Raw genomic sequence first — 7,696 nt, forward strand, 5'->3', positions numbered from 1 at the left:
GCATCAGATTGATGCTAGCTCCCAAGTCACATAAATATTTATCAAATGACACTTTTCCAATGGTGCAAGGAATATTGAAGCTCCCAGGATCTTTAAGCTTCAGAGGTAATTTTTATTGCAGCACAGCACTGCATTCCTCCGTGAGAGCAACGGTTTCTAAGTCATTAAGCTTCACCTTCCTAGAGAGAATACCTTTCATGAACTTCGCGTAGCTAGGCATTTGTTCAAGAACTTCAGCGAAAGGTATGTTGATGTGAAGTTTCTTGAACACCTCCAGAAACTTCGCAAACTGCTTATCTAGCTTTTTCTTCTGCAGCCTTTTAGGAAAGGGAGGTGGAGGATAGATTTGTTTCTCCCCTATATTACCCTCAGGAGGAGTGTGCTCAACAGTAGTCTTCCTTGGTTCCACTTCTTCTTCTTCAGCCTCAACTTCAGATTCTGGAGTCTTAGCTTTTTCAGGATTTGCCACCTTACTAGACCTCAATATAATTGCCTTAACATGCTCCTTAGCTTCCTTCTTGCCTGGCACTTCAGTATCTCTTGGAAGCATGCCAGGTTAACGATTCAGTAATACATTAGCAATCTGCCCAATCTGATTCTCAAAGGTCTTGATAGAAATAGCTTGGCTCTTGCACATGAGCCTCAACTCCTCCAATTCATATTTTGCAATAGCTTGCGGTAACTGTTGAAGTTGTTGCCTAGGGGCATATTGTGGTTGTTGAAAACCAGGAGGGTTATACCACTTTGCTGTGTATGGCTAATAAGGTTGTTGCACCGCATTCTGATTGTTGCTCCAGTTGAAGTTAGGATGATTGCAGTTATTGGGATGATAAGTGGTTGGAGCTTGTTGCTGTGATCTCTGAAAGTTACTCACAAATTGAGATGATTCTCTAGAAATAGTACACTGATCAGTTTCATGTACCTCTGCACAAAGTTCACAAACACTAGTGATTTGATTAACTCCATAACTAGACAAAGAGTCCACTTTCATCGTCAAAGCTTGAAGTTGAGCAACTATAGCAGTAGCTGTATCCACTTCCAGAATTCCTGCTACCTTGCCTTGTAACATTCTTTGCGTAGGATTCTAGTATTCATTAGTTTCCATGAGCTTAATCAACTCATAAGCGTCATTATAGCTTTTGGCCCATAAGGCTCCACCAGACGCTGCATCGATCATAGGTCTAGACTGTGCGCCCAAACCATTATAGAAACAGTTTATAATCATCCAATCAGGCATGCCATGGTGTGGGCACTTCCTTAGCATCTCCTTATATCGATCCCAAGCCTCATACAGAGATTCTCCAGTTTGCTGTATAAACTGAGTTAGGGCATTCCTAATTGTAGCAGTCTTCACCATAGGAAATAATTTAGTGAGAAACTTTTGAGCAAGATCATGTCATTTGGTGATAGACCCTGGTGGTAGAGAATGTAACCATCACTTTGCTTTAGCCCTTAGAGAGAATGGGAAGAGTCGCAGCTTGATACCATCTTCAGTCACCCCATTGAACTTGAAACTGTCGCAGATCTCGATGAAATCCCTGATATGCATGTTGGGGTCTTCTGTAGAAGAACCCCCAAACTGAACAAAGTTCTGTATCATCTGAATCTGCTCAACTTGATCTCAAAAGTGTTAGCTGAGATGGCTGGTCTGATGATGTTTGACTGAATATCATTGATCTTAGGCTGAGAATTATCCATCAAAGCCTTGGGAATTTCTGCTTGATCTCCCATCACTACTAAAGCTGGTTCCTCGACTTTCTTTTCTTCTCCTACTTTCTCTTCGTCCTCAAAAACTTCCCTTCGAACCACTACAGCTTCCTCCTCGGCTTGATCCAGAGTTCTCTTATGAGCCCGCGAACGCATATGCATACACTCTCGCTAGAGTACCTGAAACACGACAAGAAAAAGAGTAGGTATGTAACAATATCCGAGTCAATAAACTTTAACGATCACTGATGACAAACACATAAACTAAAAGTTAACACCGTGTCCCCGGTAGCCAAAAACTTATTAGTCGCTAACACGCGCTAATAATTCACGCAAGTAAACGCGTTCGCAAGTAATATAGAATTATTTCTAGTTCGTTCCCACAGAGACTGGTTTAGGTTAACTTTGTGATTTTTGCACTTATGCAACAATGATATGGCTATTATTCAATGCTAAGACGAATAACAAATTTGGGTTTTGATTATACTACGATTAACTATTGAGAATTATAATAGAGAATATTAAGTAAGAGATTAAAGAGAGTTGAATAATATATAACAAAAACATTGGATTCTAACTTCATTAAATACTCCATTCAATAGCCTTTTGATTCTTAACCTTTGCATGCAATGGTGATGATACTAATCAGATAACACGAAACTGTTGAACGCCAACTTTCGTTGCACGAATAACATACTACCAGACATCCACAAATGAGATAGAAATTGAATAGACACCAATTATATTGAGACCCTATATGTCTATAGAATTTGACAACATAATGGCTTAATGCACAAGTTATCCCTCGTGATTACATAGGGCAAGTAAGATGGTTAAAATTATATAAGAATCATGCATAACAATAACACATGAACCTATGCTAGCATGGCAAGTTCTAAATCCTTAAATTCACTGTCGCTTCATTAAATATTAATATAATATCTTATAAGTTCGCGACGCTCATAAGACGAATAAGCACAACAAATACTAGGTTATTATACAATCACCACACACTAAGGCATCGAAACAAATTAACTAAAGAAATCCATAAATAAATCCGCTAGAACCCCACGATAACGATTAGCCCATAATCGGACTCATCATCAACGTGGGTTCCGATGAAAGCATGGTATAATAAACATAGTCTTTATACTGAATAAATAATAAACCAAGTATGAAACAAGAGTATAGATTCACGAATAAGAAAACTAGCATCCAAAGTTACAACTTAGAACAAAGAATCACAAGTATAAAACTAGATCTTCTTCGCCTTCGTCGAATTGTGCTATACGGTCTTCTTACGCCTTCCCCTTAGCTCTGGTACGTCTCCTTATGAAAAACGACCTTTATTTATGTATATATAGCAGCCCATGCGTAGTAGAAGTCCATCCAATCAAAAGTCCACAAGAATCAGGATTCTGAATTCACGACCTGGCACGGCCGCGCGCTTGACCAGCGCGGGCACACTGTTTCTGCTCCTCAGGCGTGGCCGTGCGCTATGACAGCGCGGGCGCGCCGGTCTTCTAGAAAAAAATTATTTTCTTCTTTTCTTGCTGCAATGAGTTGGTCTTCACGAGCCTTTATTCCTTGGACACCATCCTAACACCTTATTAGCATCAAATCGATGCTAATTCACCCGAATTCCGAATTAATGCCTGAAATGCAAAAATACTAAAAACATATTAAAACACCAATAACTTGAGTACAAAAACACCAATTCAAAGCTTAATGTACGTTATAAAGTGTCATAAATGCCACTCAACACATACCTAGTTAGCGGGAGGATCACCCTCTTCGGGTGGAGGATCAGGTGGCCAATCAACCTCGACACCATCATCTCGGAAAATGAAACCGAGAGTGTGTGTCAAATCTTCAGCAAAATGTCGGTGGATGTCATGCATGGCCTCAATACAACGAATCAACCTTCTATATTGCGCATCACTAATACCAAACCTATCTACCGCCTGCTGCACATGAGAAGAACCCTCTATAGTCACGAGAGGAACTGGCTGGTCACCCTTAAGATTATCATGAATATATTCCAACCCCTTATCAGGGGTGCACCTAAGAACGCATAACTCAAGTGAGCTGGCAGTGGGTTTAGCTCAAGTGTGGGAGTTTCTTCAATCGACGGTTCGAGAAGCTAGAAATTTTCAGCTCTGCTAACCCAAAAGAATCTGGCATATCCAACTTCCTCTTCCACGGAGGGGTATTCACAACCTGCACTTGCTCTACTCATTCTTCATCTTCAATAACTGATTCCCCTATTAAGGATCTCTCTAAGGTATCTGACTTTGACAATTGCTCAAGCTTCGAATTCACTATAGAGTCGACCCGTTCGACTTTAAAGCACTACTCTTTATCTGTGGGTAACTTTATTGCCTTGAACACATTAAAAGTGACCTTCTGATCTTGAACCTTCATCGTAAGCTCTACTTTTTGCACATCGATTATAGTTCGACCTGTAGCCAAGAATGGTCTTCCCAAGATAATTGGAATCTTCTTATCCTCCTCAAAGTCTAAAATGACAAAATCAGCAGGGAAGATGAGCTTATCCACCTTAACCAAGATATCCTCCACTACTCCTCGTGGATAAGTGATGGAACGATCATCCAACTACAAAAATATGTTCACAGGTTTTGGATCAGGTAGTCCAAGTTTCTTGAAAATGGACAAAGGCATCAGATTGATGCTAGCTCTCAAGTCACACAAACCCTTGTCGAACGACAGATTTTCGATGGTGCAAGGTATCATGAAGCTTCTTGGATCTTTAATCTTAAGAGGAAGTTTTTGTTGCAGCACAGCACTGCACTCTTCCGTTAAAGCAACGGTCTCTAAATTATCGAGCTTCACTTTCGGAGAGAGAATACCTTTCATAAACTTCACATAACTAGGCATATGTTCAAGAGCTTCCGCAAAAGGTATGTTGATATGCAGCTTCCTGAAAACTTCCAAAAACTTGGCAAATTGCTTGTCAAACTTATGCTTTTGAAGCCTTTTAGGATATGGCGGAGGTGGGTAGACCTGTTTATCCCCTGTATTACTCTCAGGAGGATTGCTTTCAACAGCTTTCTTCTTCGGTTCCACCTCGGCATCCATTTGCACCACTGTTTTAGCTACAATCTCATTTTATGGATTTGGCAAAGGTGCAGATACACCTGCATTCTGGACAGAATTTTCAGACTCTTCATCTTACTGAATTTGGGGGTTTGCGACCTTTACGGACCTCAAGGTGATGGCATTCACCTATTTGTTAACTTCCTTCTTTCCTGGATTGGCTTCTGTATCACTAGGAAGCGTTCCTGATGGTCGATTCAATAGGGCATTAGCAATTTGCCCTATTTGGTTCTCCAGAGTCTTAATAAAAACAACTTGGCTTTGGCATATAAGAGCCTGGTTTTTTCACAGAAGCCGCAACTCCTCCAATTCAGATTTTTTATTCGAAGATAGACCTGCACCTCCATGAGTTTGTTGTTGAAGTCAAAGTTGTTATCCTGGTGCATATTGTTTGTTGAAAACCAAGATGGTTGAATTGCTTTGCTGCATACTGCTGATAAGGTTGTTGCATCGCACTTTGATTTTTGCTCCAATTGAAGTTAGGATGATTCCAGTTGTCAGGATGATAAGTGATTGGAACTAGTTGCTGCGATCTCTAAAAGTTACTCATAAACTAAGCTGATTCACTAGATATAGCGCATTGCTCCGTCGTATGCGAACCTGCACACAGCTCACAAACACTGGTTATCTGATTAACACCATAGTTAGGCAGAGAATCAATCTTCATAGACAACGCCTTTAGTTGACCAGTGATAACCATAGTTGTATCCACTTCCAAAACTCCTGCTACCTTGCCCTGTGGCAATCTCTGGGTTGGATACTAATATTCATTAGTAGCCATCAGTTCAATTAGCTCATAAGCTTCATTATAGCTCTTAGCCCATAAGGCTCCACCTGATGGTGCATCGAGCATGGGTCTAGACTGTGCTCCCAAACCATTATAAAAACAATTGTTGATCATCCAATCAGGATGCCCTGATGAGGACACATCCTAAGCATCTCCTTGTAGCGCTCCCAAGCTTCATATAGAGTTTCTCCCGATTGCTGCCCAAATTGAGTAAGAGCATTCCTGAGTGCAGCTATCTTCGCCATATGGAAGAATTTAGTAAGAAACTTCTGAGAAAGATCTTCCCAAGTAGTGATAGAACCTGCTGGTAGAGAATGCAACCAATACTTAGCTTTATCCCTCAGAGAGAATGGAAACAATCTCAGTTTCACCGCATCCTCAGACACACCATTAAACCTGAAGGTGTCGCAGATCTCTATGAAATCCCTGATGTGCATATTTGGATCTTCCGTTGGAGAACCCCCAAACTGAACTGAGTTCTGGACCATCTGGATAATGCCATGCTTGATCTCAAAGGTATTAGCTGCGATCGATGGCCTAACAATGCTAGATTGAATATCATTGATCTTGGGTTGAGAAAAATCCATCAACGCTTTTGATGGTGCTGCTTTATCTCCCATTATAATGAGTACCTGAAACACAAACAAGTAAACCATGAAAGTAAAAGAATCCGAGCCAGTGAACTTTAACGACCACTGATGTCAAGCACATAAACTAAAAATTAATACTGAGTCCCTGGCAGCGGCACCAAAAATTTGTTAGGAAGAAAACACGCATTAAATTACACGCAAGTATACGCATTCGCAAGTAGTATAAGATATAAATCAAGTTCGTTCCCACAGGGACTGGTTTAGGTTAAGTTCAGATTATGCACCTATGCAACAATGTATAGTTATCGTTCAATGCTAAGACAAGTAACAAATTGAGATGTTTATAACTAAGATTAAATTAACATGCAGTTAACTAAGAATAAAAGTGATTGAATTAACTATATGAGACAAACATGGGATTTTAACTTCATTAAATACTTCATTCAAAGTCATTGTTCTTAACCTTAGCATGCAATGGTGATAACAACTAATCAGATAACGCGGAACTAGTAAACACCAACTTTCATTGTAAGAATACCCTACTACCAGACATCTACAAAAGAGATAGAAGCTGAATAGATACCAATTATGTTGAGACCCTATATGTCTATAGAATTTGACAACATAAAGGTTTAATGTGCAAGTTATCTATCGTGATTACATAGGGCAAGTAAGATGGTTAAAATTACCTACGAATCAAGCATAACAATTATACATGAACCTATGCTAGCATGGAAAGTTCTAGACCTCTATATTCACTGTCGCTTCTTTGAGATTAACACGCTATCTTATATGTTAGCTACGCATATAAGATGAATAAGCACAACCAATACTAGGATATCAATCAATCGCCACACACCAAGATATTGAAACAAATTAACTATAGAAATCCATAAGTAAATCCGTTAGAACCCCGTGATAACGATTAGTTCATAACCGAACTCATCGTCACCATGGGTTCCAATGAAAGCACGATAATAAACACTATAAGAGTACTAGGGTTCAAAGACAAACCAAAAACAAGCATCCAAGTATCAACTATACTAAAGAAAATAAAAGCCTTCTTCTCCGTAGCCGTCTCGTGCTCTCTAGGTCTTATTATTGCTCTCCCCTCGCTCCTTGTTGTTAAAAACGTCTTTTTATCACTATATATAAGCCCCTAATGGACCTGGACCCTCAAAATCATCAAATTCTACTAAAATCAAGATTCTGGGGAAAAAAGGGCAGGGCGGTCGCGCTAAAATCAGCGCGGGTGCGCTGTTGATTGACAGAAAGGTGGGGCGGCCATGCTGGTTTTGGGGGCGGCCGTGCTGGTTTTGGGGGCGTCCGCGCTTGGTTTCTGGATTTTTCTGCTGATTCGTTTGGCCGTATCTTGAGTTCTGCTCGTCAAAATTAGGCGATTCAACTCACACGTGAAGCTAACAAGATTCTCTACAACTTAAGAATGGCCTAGGCTTCCAATTATTAACTCTTTTCAGAATATTTCCTTGAAAAG

The 7,696-nt window shown here is 40.1% G+C and overlaps 2 non-coding genes across 2 annotated transcripts; both read left to right on the plus strand.

Moving 5' to 3' along the window:
- Positions 1 to 1,235: 1,235 nt before the first annotated feature.
- On the plus strand, positions 1,236 to 1,342 carry LOC141700268 (small nucleolar RNA R71). Its single transcript, XR_012566270.1, has one exon. It is a non-coding gene; the product is annotated as a small nucleolar RNA R71 (small nucleolar RNA).
- A 4,392-nt stretch (positions 1,343 to 5,734) lies between these two features.
- LOC141700269 (small nucleolar RNA R71) lies at positions 5,735 to 5,841 on the plus strand. The gene has a single exon (XR_012566271.1). It is a non-coding gene; the product is annotated as a small nucleolar RNA R71 (small nucleolar RNA).
- The last annotated feature ends 1,855 nt before the right edge of the window (positions 5,842 to 7,696 follow it).

This window comes from Apium graveolens, unplaced genomic scaffold (genome assembly GCF_009905375.1).
Source record: "Apium graveolens cultivar Ventura unplaced genomic scaffold, ASM990537v1 ctg200, whole genome shotgun sequence".
NCBI classification, from domain to species: Eukaryota; Viridiplantae; Streptophyta; class Magnoliopsida; order Apiales; family Apiaceae; genus Apium; species Apium graveolens.